Below are 14,648 nucleotides of genomic sequence, written 5' to 3'. Positions count from 1 at the left end.
TTAACTCTTCAAACAACTAATACAAATGCAATAAAATAATAGTTATTAAGTATTGTGAATATAAATTGCCTAGACCTACATACAAACATAAGCTACGTTCTTTCTTTTAAATAAAAACCCGTGGCGCGTCATCTATGATTATGTTTACACCATTGGTTTACGCATCACATACGGGCTAAGTTCGCTTCGTTTCATTCACTGTCAATGGTTCGCGCTTGGTAATGATGGCTGCGGCTTTACTCTAAAGATTATTTCATTTTTATATGTTGTTGAATATGGTTTATTAAAAAATAAACATGTGTGAGTGTGTTAGGCTATATGCCATGTTATTGTCAGATATGACGACGTTACTGCAACACGCATCGCCGCAGATGAAGCTGAGCAACGTGCTATCGCAAATCAAAGTGAAAGTAAGTCGCAGACGCTTAACACACAATCATCTTCATTAAATGTAAAGAAACGAAATGATCTTACCAGGGCTGTTTCCGCTTTCTCTTATTGCGGGCTTTGATTCAGAAATTTTAGCTGATGATCAATAAAATAATGCGTCTCATAACTGTTGCTTTCGGTGACGTGCACTTCTAAATCTGCATATAGCGGGAATTGAAGATCGGATTTATATCCGCAAAAAACGCACACATTTAGCCTATGTAACCAGGTGTAAATGGAATCGTTTTGATAAATCAGATTGCAATCCGATCTGAGAAAACGCATGAAGTGGCCTGGTGTAAACAGCCCCTAGACATCGGTGAAAAATGTTCTCTCTCTCTCTCTCTCCCCCCCCCCTCTCTCTCTATATATTTTTTTTATATATAAAAAAAAATATATACCTACCTACCGACCCTTTTTTTCTTTTTTTTTTGCTGTTACTGCAAACCAAAATATTTTTAAGGATGGCCTAAAAATACAAATACACTATGCACAATATACACTGTATTATACTCAAAAGGTGTGCAACTGCACACAAAGTCAGGCCTATTCACACAATGTCAGTGATGCCTCTGTCCAAAGTAGAAGACTTTAAAGTCTCATGACAGTGAGAAAAGTGTCCTTCTGTAGTGTAATGTAATTCGGTAAAGTGTAATGTACTAGATGGAATGAGATTAGAAAAACTGTCTATATGTGTGCACTGAGTATACTCTTGAGTTAGCAGAAACTTGTTGTGATTTTATCAGGAGATTGAGCAGACTGATGATGTGTGAAGGAAATACACCTTCAACGGTGCCTATCAATATCTCACGCTACACTGTGAACTCTTGCTTCTGGATGAGTTAACAGCTTCTCTGATCCCTGTTCTTTTTGCTCTGTCAACAGACAAAAGAGATTTAAAAGAAAAAGTAGGATGACTCGGTGGAATTGATTCAAGATGCCTCGTGAAATATGCACCTTGTACTGTACAGTTACATTACAAGGAGATGTGATTTATAGTATACAGTTTTAAGCAAACTGTCAAAGGGCATCACTGATTAAGAAATATTGTCTGGCTGCATTGCCTCTTCATAATGGAGCTAAAAGCTATAATTATCTGCACTTACCAAACAAATGTATCCTCATTTGCAAAAGTGATAGCTGTTATTTCAGTGGCTAATGCATCTTGAAGTTCACTTAAAAAAAGGGCGATTTTTAAACAGGCACTTTTGCAAGGACAAGGGTGTTATTATTAAACTGTGAAACTAATATAGACTGGCACTTCCAAAACCTGCACAAGCCTTCAAACTCTGAGCCATGAACAAATATGAAACAGCAGACTGTTTAACATTATTACTTTATAAATTATTTATTTTTGTCGTGTCACTGAGGAATTTCTTTTTTTTAACCCAAGAAATAAAAATTCTGTTATCATTTACTCATGCTGTTCCAACCTGTATTTTTTCTGTGACAAAATAAGAAGTTTAGTAAAAAATGTCTAAGCTGCTCTTTTGCGCAATGCAAGCGGATGGGGACCAAGGACAGCCAAGTGATGGTGGCAATGAATGGTGGCCCGAAATATTCCTATAAAGAAACAAAATTAAAATGAAGTCCGATTCCACTCTTAGGCTCTCATATGAAGTGTCATATGTAGTCTTTTATGGCTATAGATTAGAATATGAAGCGGGTGCAGTGACCTTGATATCATAAACCCAGTCCTTCACCTTTTCTGACTCATTATATTAAGGGGGTGTATTCATTTTAACTAGAAGGCATGACCTGATTTTTATAGACACCTATAAATTCCAGAAAGGCTAACAGGAAATGACAGTTCATGACGGCCTTCATTACTTAAAAAAAAAAAAAAACTGAACTTTTCAATTCATTTGTAATATTCACATTGTATGATGAGACATTATGAGTCAGATGTTACAACATGCTTCTTATGAACTGACATGTTCCAACTGAGTCAATGAAGAATTTACTCACTATCTTCAGGGAATTTGAATTTGCCATATAAAGCAAATCAACAGCTATAAGCTAATATCAAAGACTAAAATCAAGGACATGGAAATACGAACACTTTGAAAATGGTTTGAAAATAACACACTTATACCTCATTAGATTCCAAAAGGCAAAATTTTATGTAAAAGGTTATTAAAATTATAAATGTTAGGGCAAGTAAGATAAAATGAAACGCAAACCAGTAGTAGATATCTTCATATCATGCAATATCTTAATTTACTGATTTATTAATTTATTGACATTGATATCCTGAAAACTCATTAGGAAACCAGGGCAATTAATATTTTCCTTCACAACTTCTATAAATAGCCATCATCTTTTTAGTATTATAAAAAAAAAAAAAAAAAAAAAAAAAAAAAATCCTGCACCTAGGTTGCTTTAATACTTTATATTACTTACTTTATATTTTTTGATACTAATTATTTTAGATGTCAGGAATAATGCATGTTCGAAGCAAGTCAAAGTGGGACCTGCATTATAATTAACTGAAACATGTAAAATCATTTTTAATTAAATGAAATACTGATCGGTTCATGAGTCGAAAGCAGCTTTCAGCTGCATACTCAGAGGAAATAATGTTAATTATGTATTTTAAAGAATAATTTTCAAGCTTGCTACCAATCGGCTGTCAGTCATGATAAAGTGCCCCATTTATGCTATTTTAAAGGTCCCTAATTTTGTTTTGGAGGATTCACATGCATCCAAGGTCAAAACACAATTTCATTTTCTAATAATCTACATTGCAGCATCACTTCTTTTCTCCCAATGTCTGAAACAGTTTGATAAAAGATTTGTTCTCTCTAAACCCCTCCTTTCCAAAAGGCTACTCTGCTGTGATTGGTCAGATGGCCCAGTTACAACAAAACAAAACGTCAATTACCATAACTGAATGAGTAATTGAATGCACAGTGATACGAACAGTAATGATGGCTTCGGTTTTACTGTATCAATCAGAGTTCGAGTTCCTTTGGAAGTGCATGCAAAGTGGATTTGCTTTCACAGAGTAAAAACAGCATCTTCTCGACATGTTGACAACACTAGCCAAACACTTCCAGGCCTCAGCTACAACAGTGTTTGAGGGCCAAAGGAGATGTTTGCAAGCAGCCAATGAAGACCATGGGCCCTATTTTAAGGATCTAAGCGCATGGTCTAAAGCGCACGGCGCAAGTGCACTTAGTGCGTGTCCGAATCCACTTTTGCTAGTTTAACAAAGGGAAAAATGGTCGGCGCACCCGGCGCATGGTTTAAAAGGGTTGTCCCTATTCTCTTAATGAGTAATGGGTGTGTTTTGGACGTAACGTGCAATAAACCAATCAGAGTCTCATCTCCCATTCCCTCTAAAAGCCGGTTGTGCTCGCGCCATGGCGGATTCGCTATTTACGTGGCGGAATTTGCAAGTGTAAAAACTGAATGCTTCTCTAGCGAGGAAACGGATCTGCTTGTGCGCGAGGTTAAAGCACGCAAGCAGACCACCTACGGGACAAAGTGTACGCACGTCCTATGAACTCATATTACTAACGGGCACTTTAAATAACAAAAAAAATATTGCGCCATTGACTTTAGACCAGGTTTCAGTTGGTCAATGGCATAGTCTATTTCAGTTGCCTCAAAATAGCAATGTGCCAACAACGCGCCAACAATGCGCCTGAACACACCTTGTTTTCAGACCAGCACGCCAATGGGTGCACAAATGGGCACAAATGCATTTGCTATTTAAACAACGTGGCGCAGGACATAAAAATGATAACTGCGTCGGGCTGAAACTAGCAAAAAACACTTGCGTCGCGGCGTTGCATTGCACCGGGTCTATAGGGCCCCATATCTTGCATTAAACAACTTTGTTATCTAAGAATAAGTTGAACATTTCTAACAAAGTAAAATGATTGTAGATTGACAAGATGTCTGCTGTTATGTGCTGCGTATTACTTGTAATTGAAGATAATTTCCTCTGCTAATTAAATTGAATTGAAAGTGAAAAAGAACAGCATAAAGTATTCCCAAGTTGAACATTAGTTTGGCATTTCTCTGCTAGGCAGCAGAGAGGTGTCCGTTTGGGCAGGAGGACGCTGTGCCCTTCGAGTGCCTGCATGCGCTGGTATAACAGGCAGCTCAGAGCCCACCTGTCTTTCTTCATTTCACCTGTGACATTTTGTTGTTTGTTTTCCAGCAATTCTCTGTGGGGATTTTTTTTAATCACTGATGATTGGGTCAGAGAGCAAAGCTTTACATCAACCCCCCGCTTCGGCCCAAAAAAAAAAAAAAAAGCTCTCCCCAACGGAGGATCCGCACGCTCACAGCTGCCACTCCGGTCTGACCCGAGTCTGACCTACGGCACGGAGGAGAAGGCAATAATCCCTTCACTCGGGGCAGAGGAGCACACGTCTGCTGTGTGCAAGACCATATGAGCGTCAGCGTTGGAGCAGATGGAGTCCACAGAGGTCTACTGAGGAAAGCTGATTGTTTTATAATAACTGGAATGTGTGTTTTGCAGTTAGGACTGATACAACTATTATGGCTCACGATTGTGTCAGTTTTTTTTAGTGACAGTTTCAGTCATGCTGTCTTGACGATGACTTTCACTGTGTATTCCGCTGCGACATCATGTAAATAAATAAATCATATTATTTAGTGACATAATATTCTCCTTGGTGATTTGTAAAAAATAAATAAATAAATAAAAGTTGTCCTGACGATAACATTCATTATGTATTTTGCTGCGACATGATGTAAATAAATAAATAAATAAATAATACTATTTAGTAACATAATATTCTCCTTGGTATGATTTGTAAAAAAATAAATGAATAAAAGTTGTCTCGACGATAACATTCATAATGTATTTTGCTGTGACGATGTAAATAATAAATAAAACAATAAATAAATATTCTCCATGGTATGATTTGTACAAAAAAAAAGTTGTCTTGGCAATAATTTTTAATATGTATTTCGCTGTGACATGATGTAAATACATAAATAAATAATAATATTCTCCATGGTATATTTGTAAATAAATAAATAAATTAAAGTTGTCATTACAATAACTTTCATTATGTATTTTGCCTTGACATCATGTGAGTAAATAAATAAATACTATTCTCCATGGTATGATTTGTACAGAAAACCAATGTTTGTGCTGATACACTTCAGTTATGTGGCTTTGCAAATATACCACAACAGATAGATAAAAATATCAGACAGGCTTTCTGGCATTTTAACATAATCTTATATTGTTTTGATAAGTGCATAATGCACTGACCTAAAAATCAGGTTTATAGCAGAGTATTACTCATTTCCAAGTAAGCAATGCATCAACATTAGTAAAATGTTCTATTTTTAGGCAATTCCAGATCATCAGCATTTTCTATGTTTTACATTTGTTTACATTGTGCAAGCACTCTTTTTTTTTTTTTTTTATCAGTTTAATATTATTCACTGCAAATGCTTAATCTGTATTTTGTTCATATACAAGTTTCAAATAAAAATGTTTTTCTCACCTCACTGTCAAATTGTTTTATCTTGTTTTATGCAACAACAACACAAAAAATCTCACTAGTTTGTGCTTAAAAATGATTTTACCTGACAATTTAGCTTCTTTAGTTGTTTTTACATTACGCAGGCACCACGGTTAAATAACACAAACAAACAAAATAATTACTGTAAAATATTATGGTATGTTTTGTTTTTCAATGAACTAAGCAGCACATTAGACTGCATTTACTCTATAATTAATACAATGGCCCAATGCTCCCTAAGGCCAGATAATCGCTGCTCCTCAAACTGAAAGTCTTGTGCTTGCTTGTGAAACGGATGCAAAAGTGTACATTTCTGCTGTGCATGCTAGAGAAAAATGAATGGAAAATGAAACAAGAGAAGCAGATGAAAAACCTTTTAGCTCTTCAAATGTATGTGTCTGGATACATTAGCTCTTGCCATCATTTGCTTCTCAGGCTGTAATTTAAAGCAATGCGGGTCCTTTGGGGATGTGTAGATGCAAGGAAAACCCATCCTCAGAACCATCAGTTAGCAATTCCCTTTATTGTACTGCATAATAAATTCTGTCTACTTTTTAATGTGATTATTCCACAAAGTTTAGCAGCAAAGAAGCAAAAAGGGAATACGTTCATCTTTAGTTAATCAGTCTGAGTTTAGGACCCAAACCTACTTTTGTGGAATTAATTTCATTTCTCCCAGATAAAAACAGGGGTGGATTTAGTCTATACTGATGACCGTGATTAATTTCATATTATGTCACATATCATCTCTACCCCCGAGATGGCTTTAAATTAGCTCATTCAAGTGAAACCAAGAGGGAAATCGTGTAATATCACTCCAAACTTGCTGAATTTTCTACAACAGACATTTAAGAATCACTTAATCTGCACTGTAACACGCTTGTGGTTTTTAAACAGACAAAAACACAAGTATTTGAGGGTACGTTTACACGACAACGATATGCTTAAAACTGAGAGTGTTTTCCTTTTAAAACTGAGAGTTTTCCCTGTACAGGCGACACCATTGTCAAAACGATCCCCATTCACAAGGATCCGCGAAACCAACTAAAAATGAAACACTAACTGAAACACTATAGACTGAACACGTAATACACATGTGCGTGACGTCATCATCTTCAGATATTCGCGTTTTTGTTGTTTACATGGAGACCGTTTTCAGAAACTTGTTCTTTAAAACCTGTTTTCAAAAGTTTGTGTTTTCCGGCATTCAAAGTGATGTTGTCGTGTAAACGAACGGCCAAAACGCATACAAAGTTTTACGTTTTTAGTTGAAAACAGTGTCGTGTAAACAGCCCCTGAGTCTAACTTGCTTCAAAACTTACTTAATAAGTCATTGCTCATTGATAATCGTACACTAAGTGGAAATAAACTCTTAAAAACAAGGTTAAAGAAGGTTCATTAGAGAACCTTTAAAGCAACACTATGTAACTTTTCGACCTTCATAATATATTTCCAAAACCCTTGTGATGGTACATGGACTTACAATAGGTTGAATGACACGTCTGCCATAGCCTGACGGGGTCTGTATCGCTTTTACTGGCACTATGTAACTTCGGGGTTCGGGTAGTTACCCGAGCACAAAAAGAACTACAAAATTCGACTGCTTTACGGCATACGTCACTTCCCCCCACCACTTCGTCAAATTTGGACGCGAGAGGCCAACCAGCGTTTGTTTTTCCGGCTCTCATGCGTATGTTTTTGGGGGTGTTTACACCTGGCCACTTCATGCGTTTTCTCAATTCGGATAGCTATCTGATCGTGAAAAGACCAGGTGTAAATGTCCTCCGAAACGCATTCAAGACGGATTTGAAACCGATCGCTCAAAACCACTTCAGGAGGAGGTCTGAGACGCATTCCAGATGAAACTGGACAAGTGTAAAAATGCATCTGGTTGTTGAAACCACATATGTAAATTGTACTCCTCCCAAAAATGCTAAAAAAATAAATAAATACACGCGTTATAGGCTATATGTAATGTGATAGCCAGATATGACGACGCTACTGGAATCACCGCAGATGAGCAGCTGAGTAAGTTATGTATTCATCAAGCCAACGTGCAAACTATCGCAAATCAAAGTGAAAGTAAGTCGCAGACGCTTAACACACAATCATCATCATTAAAAGTAAATAAATGAAATGATCTTACCAGGGCTGTTGCTGCTCTCTCTTATTGCGGTCTCTGATTTTGAAAATTTAGCTGATGATCAATAAAATGCCGCTCGTATCTGTTGCTTTCAGTGACGTGCACTCCAATAAACATGCATATATATCACGGGAATTGAAGATCGGATTTAAATCCGTTTCGCAAAAACACATTTATGTGACCAGGTGTAAATGGAATCGTTTTGATATATCAGATAGCTATCCGATCTGAGAAAACGCATGAAGTGGCCAGGTGTAAACAGCCCCATGGCCAAAGCAGCAACGGACAAAAAAAAAAGTCAGAAGTAGGCTAACTAGCCTAATGACTGCAGGCTGATAGTCATGTTTGTTTATTTATTTTTCTGGTGAAAGTGTCTTGCCTCAGGCTATAATGCAAATTGATTTTTCAACTTTGCAGATTCATCTATGGTAGCTTGATATTATAATGTTGACGATATATGGCTATTACCTACCACACAAACATTGAATTGAATTAGAATTCTGTAAAACAGTAGCCAATAGGCTACTATAATGACGCTGGCTTGTAAACGTGAGCTACGCGATCTTTTGGCGCTTGAAAAAAATAAAACCCATGAAATTATATTCATATGACATGCTGAAATATATGCCACTGTACCTGGGTTGAAGACATTTCACACGCAACGCAGGCTGTCTGCCCAAGACGTGAGAACTCCTTCTGCAGAGTTTGGGTAACAGCTTGTCAACAAATGCACGTGTTAACCATGTAACCATGACAGATTTTACGACAGTAGTAGAAGACAATACTGTTTCCCAACTGTAGGGGGAGCCCGAGAGCAAAAGTTACTTAGTGTTGCTTTAACATCCATAGAACCTTTCCATTGCACTAAATAGGTTCTTTATAGTCGAAAAAGGCTTCTTTAGATTATAAAAATGTTCTACACATTAAGAAAAAAAAATGAAAGGTCCTTTCACTGAAAGGTTCTTTATGGAACCCAAAATGGTTCTTCCATGGCATTGCTGATTCGAGAACCAAATCAGTCTGATTCATTAAAGTATTCTGATTATTTCAATGAACCAGATTAATCGATTCACTGAAAATATATAAATTAAAACAAGGATTTGTTCAATCTTGGTTAAATGTTGAGGCAGACTGTGCAACATCTACGAACTCTTAAGTCAGATTGTATTATACCAAATCTTAGCTGAGAATTCATGATTGACAAGCGTTGACTGAGCATTGCAGCATCCTCATTTTGACACGAAAAAAAAAAAAAAGGTATTGTGAGACCTTGCACTTATTTTGGCAATAAACTTTATTCTCAGGAAAAGGTAAAAAGTTGTTGTGTCGTGACTTAATGAAATAGAATTTGCTCACCCTACAAAACAAACTTAAGGTAAACTTGATAGTACAATCACAATTGTTGTGACATGCCGGTGAGATCCAATCTAGAGCAACCAAGCTAGTCGATGTGAGCCGAAGAAATGTTCCCGCTCAAATGTGGACACATGTTGATTTTTCAGGCTAATGTGTACCAACTGTTTACTTGTGCAGGACGAACTCATTAAGCAAGATGCATACTGCTTGAAGATATCTTCAAAATCAATAAACAGTCATACTTTGTATGTTGCCTCAAACGCCTGGGGATTGCTGCTGACCTCTGTAATACTTTCTAGATTGTCAGTTTAGTTTAGAGCTTTCCATTTCATCTGCTTCACATTGCAGCACTTAGGCTGCCTTCATTTGGTGATCAATCACAGCCACATAAACCAGCAAAGTGCAGTTTACTATTTGGTTCAGTGGGCCAGCTGTAAACTGGCATAACACAAGGCATGGGCCAGGCCACGTAAGGTCTATACACTGTAAAACCTAAGACTGAAAGTTACTAAACTAAATGAGTACATTTAACTTATTTTTAAAAAAAAGTTAGTTTAACTTAATAAAATATGTGATATTAACTCAAAAACTGCAATGTATTAAGCAGAACTTAAACCGAATAAGTTATGAATAACCTATTTGTTATTTTAGCTTTTAAATTTTATTTTTCAAGAAATTACTTTTGTATAAGGAGATGAAATAAACACTTAAATAAATACATTTAACATTTTCTGCTTCATTTGAAGCATACATTTAGGTCTCTCTACGGCGTTCTCCCTCACGCACCGGAAAACCCCGCGTATTTATTTCAATCTGCCCATCCCCCACAGCTCAGCTCACACAAGTAACAACAAGTAACTCGGAGTCGGAACAGAATGGCGGCCATGGAGAGATTTAACAGGTAAGCACGGCAAAATGCTTCGTCCTCTTTAGAGCACTTGTACGTTTAACGTTGTATTGTCGTTACTCTTCATCTTAAGAAGACCGACTAGCTAAAGTAACGTAGGCTACTAACTACTGTAATAAGACTATAGCCCTATTCGCACGGGATTAGTATTACCCCTGGACCTCTGTAATTAAGAAATTACCCCCTGACGTCTGTATTTTTGGTGGCTCATTCACACGGGCAAATAAATGTTCGTAATTCCCTCGAGTTTACGGACTTTACAGCGTGCGCCCACCCATTCACACTTCACTAGCTGAACGCGCTGAAACGAAGATCGCGCTGCAGTATTGCAATTCAAAAAAATAACTTATTTAAAACCAATTTATTAGAGAAATATATTATATATATATTATAGAATATCATATTATTGTATAAATATATAATATATCTTCTTTTTCTTTTGTTCTTTGTCCATATTTACAACAAGCCTGCCTGAAGAATGTATTATAAATACCGAAACGTCGCGATAGGCTTGTTTTTCTATTCATTTTATTTGGTTTATTTCATTTTATATCATTTTTACTCTTTCACACTTTGATTTCTTGAGATACTTACAGGATGGACGTCTTTAGAGGCCGTGTGAGACAAAGAAATGCTCCACGATACAGACTACTAAATTACACTACCACAAAAAGCGTCCAAACTTTCCAAAAGAGCTTCCATGTTGCGCCAAAATACTTAATTTAATGTTTCCATGACAACGGTCCGAGTTGAGCTTCCGGATCACGTCTTTACTGTAACGTTAGTTTGTTTTCTCTTTTGCAGCAATTCATAGTTTTTATTGGAGAAAAACTATAATCGGATTGGAGTAGAGCATATCGAGAGATTTTATTGTTAATACAGTTTTAATACAGACGTAAAATGGACTGTTAAACGGCCCATAATGGTTATTACGTTCTTTAGGAAACGATAGGCTCACAGAAAAACAGCCCAAATCACAGACATGGGGATTCGCACGGGACTGGTATTATCAGAGGACCCCTGTGTTGGCCGAAATATGGTAGGTAATTTTCGGGGGAATTTCTACAGACATTTTTACAGACATGGCAGATTCGCACGGGATAAAAATCACAGACGACCTCTGCGATTATTACAAATTACCGGAGGTCCCTAGGTAATACTAATCCCGTGCGAATAGGGCTTAAGTTATGCCATTTGTGTCACGTCACAGAAACGCCAAGCCAACGCGACATTGCATTTAGCACTAACTTAGAGATTTTTTCAGCGGCAGTAAGTTAGTTGTACTGTGAGTACACAACAGTTTTGTCACTGGAACAGTAATTTATATGTGTGTGCGTTTTGTCACATTTTTACAGAGCGTGTCCCGCGCAAATTTGGATATTTATCAGTGAGGACGAAACTGACTGACTCCACTAGTGCTAACGTTAACCGTCATTCACACGGCAAAAACTAAAGAAATAGGTAACGTTAACGTTAATACAAGCTGACATACTCTTTTATTTATTATGTTGTGAGTAAACCACAGAAGTGGAAAATTAATATTTTTTGTGTTTTCTCATTTTAGCGTAAACAAACGTGTCCCGCGCAATTTTGGATATTGTGAGGAGACTAGCAGCTATAACGTTATCGTCCACCGACCGACATTTACCCGGCAAAAACTAAATAAAAAGGTAATACAAGCTGACCTATTTCTTCATTTATAATGCTGTGAGTAAACTTAAGTTTTTTCAGTGGAAGATTAATTAATTTCTGTGTGTTTTCTCACATTTTTGCTTAGACAAAAGTGTCCCGAGCCATTTTGGATCATTATCAGTGATTGAGACTACCATCCACCGCCCGTCATTCACATGGCAACAACTGCAGAAATAGGTAATACAAGCTGACTTATTCCTTTATTTATTATGCTGTGAGTACGTTAACGTAAACCAATTTTTTGACAGTGGAAAACTAATTAATATTTTGTGTTTTTTCTCACATTTTGTCATAGACAAATGTGTCCCTTGGGCAATTTTGGATATCGGTGAAGAGACTATCAACCACCGACCGTCATTCATACGAAAAAAAAAAAAGGTAATACAAGCTGACATATTTCCTCATTTATAATGATGAGTAAACTACAGTTTTGTCAGTGTAAGAGTAATTTATATTTTTGTGTTTTCTCACGTATTTGCATAGACAAACGTGTTCCGTGCAATTTAGGGTCTAGTGAGGAGACTGACTGACTATCCTCCACATCGACTGTCATTCACGTGGCAAAAATGAAAGAAAAAGGTACTACAAACTGACCTATTCTATTTATTATGCTGTGAGTAAATTACATTTTTGTCAGTGGAAAATGTATTAATTTTATTTTTTTTTTATTTTTTTTTTCACAGTTCAAAATAGACAAACGTGTCCTGCGCATTTTTGGATCTATTTCAGTAAGAAGACTGACTGACTATCCTCCAGTGACTGTCATTCACATGGCAAAAACTAAAGAAAAAGGTAATTTCCCAGGGAAAGCAAGAACTGAGAACTGATAAGAATGTAAAATGTGCACCTTGAAATGCAATGTAAGTCATTTTGGATCTTGTCAAATCTAGTTGTACTGTCAATCTCAAAGCTCTTTTCCATTTTGGATGTGTGTGTGTTTTTATAGTGAAAACAAATGCTGCCGCTCAGTCTTTTTGCCACTTAGCCGACGGTGACGTCACGCATAACCTCTATTCTAGCATTTATGCTGTGAGTAAACCAGTTTTGTCAGTGGAAGATTAATGTTTTTTTTGTTTGTTTGTTTATTCACAGTTCGCCAGACAGAAGTCATGTGCAGTTTTGTATTTTGGACAGTGAGGAGACTGACTGACCATCTTTCACAACATTCATCACTGAGAACCTTTTGTAAAATAAATTATTTTTCAATAAATACTATTAATAACTGCATCCTTTTCTTTGACCATTTCTTTATACCAGGGTTCCTCAAACTCGGTCCTGGAGGGCCACTGTCCTGCAGAGTTTAGCTCCAACACTGATCAAACACACCTGAGCAAGCTAATCAATGTCTTCAGGATCTCTAGAAACTCACAGCTAGGTGTGTTTGATCAGGGTTGGAGCTAAACTGTGCAGGACAGTGGCCCTCCAGGACCGAGTTTGAGGAACCCTGCTTTATACCAATGTTTTTCCTTTGTCTTATAAAACTTTATTAATTTGAGTTTAATCAACTTAAATCATTTACCGCAATCGGTTTCCTAAAACCATTTGAGTAGCTATATAGTTGTTATGACTTGATTAGATTTATTAAATGAACTCAAACCAGTTAGTTTAAATGGTTTAAATTACTTTAAAAGTTTAATGGAATGAACTTAAAATATTCAAGTTACATATACTCAAAATGAATGACTAAACGAACACTAAATTATGAGTGAATATGACTCAATATATATAAGTTCACAATACTCATATGTATTTATTTTAAAACTTAAATGGTTTGCCGCAATTAGTTTCCTTAATCGGTTTGAGTTGAGTTAACTTGTTGGGTTTTACAGTGTATAGGGTCATAACGGTCTGTCCAGGGTCAGAATATAATAGTTTAGAAAAAAGAAATACAAACAAAGACAAGCGACAACAGAACAGCTCCTGCTGTATTTAGTTTAATATTTAGTCCTGAGATGGACATTTTCTGACGGTTAAGCACCTTATTAATTTCCTTTCACTATCCCTTTGAAAAATAAAAATAAATCTTCCAGGCCAAAATTTGTACCATTTTTTGGGGTAAAGTTCCTCATAATAGTCACAATGAGCACGGTAAACACTGCAGAACTGTAGAGACAACAAACTAAGCATTCTTAAAATACCAAGTAGTGGTTCCTTTTCAGCACATTAATTAGTTTCTGTCTTTTCGATTTTTTTTTTTTTTTTAATTTAAACCATTGCAGTGTTTTATAACACAATTAAAATGGTTTAACTCGTGCCTTTTTAGGTGAATAAATCAAGCGAGTAGATAATTCCCCTACTTTCACTGTTGGTGACAACTGAACATTAAATGGAAACCTTCCATTTAGATTATTAGTATAATTTTGACCCACATCTCATGACACGGCGAAAACTTAAAGTAATGCACACCAAAGCTTAATTCAAAAAGCCACGTTTGCAAGATATGCTGGCCAAAAAAATTCGTCTGTGAAGACAATTTGATCTTTTCTCTTTGTTTAACATGATATGCTCAGTGCTAACACAAGGTTGCCTGGATTCAACTTTGAAAAAAACACAAAAAAAACACGAAATAATTAGGCAATCATAACCTAGAATTAAAGGGATACTT

The 14,648-nt window shown here is 36.4% G+C and overlaps 1 protein-coding gene and 1 long non-coding RNA gene across 3 annotated transcripts in view; one reads left to right on the top strand and one right to left on the bottom strand.

The window, feature by feature from the left end:
• tmem132e (transmembrane protein 132E) overlaps positions 1–14,648 on the bottom strand; it is a 347,651-nt gene that overhangs the window by 238,841 nt on the left and 94,162 nt on the right. The gene's annotated exons all lie outside the window — the stretch shown is intronic.
• Positions 10,158–13,270, top strand: LOC311084075. Of its 2 annotated transcripts, XR_014606423.1 has the most exons (8): positions 10,158–10,345; positions 11,707–11,812; positions 11,916–12,021; positions 12,129–12,220; positions 12,339–12,421; positions 12,527–12,622; positions 12,727–12,835; positions 13,136–13,270. It is a non-coding gene; the product is annotated as an uncharacterized lncRNA (long non-coding RNA). The 2 variants fall into 2 exon arrangements; XR_014606424.1 differs by lacking the exon at positions 10,158–10,345 and having other exon boundaries at positions 11,581–11,812.

Source organism: Abramis brama (assembly GCF_963993115.1).
Source record: "Abramis brama genome assembly, chromosome: 5".
In the NCBI taxonomy this organism is placed as follows: Eukaryota; Metazoa; Chordata; class Actinopteri; order Cypriniformes; family Leuciscidae; genus Abramis; species Abramis brama.
The sequence above is the reverse complement of the archived record's forward strand: the minus strand, read 5'-3'. Positions and strand labels throughout refer to the sequence as shown.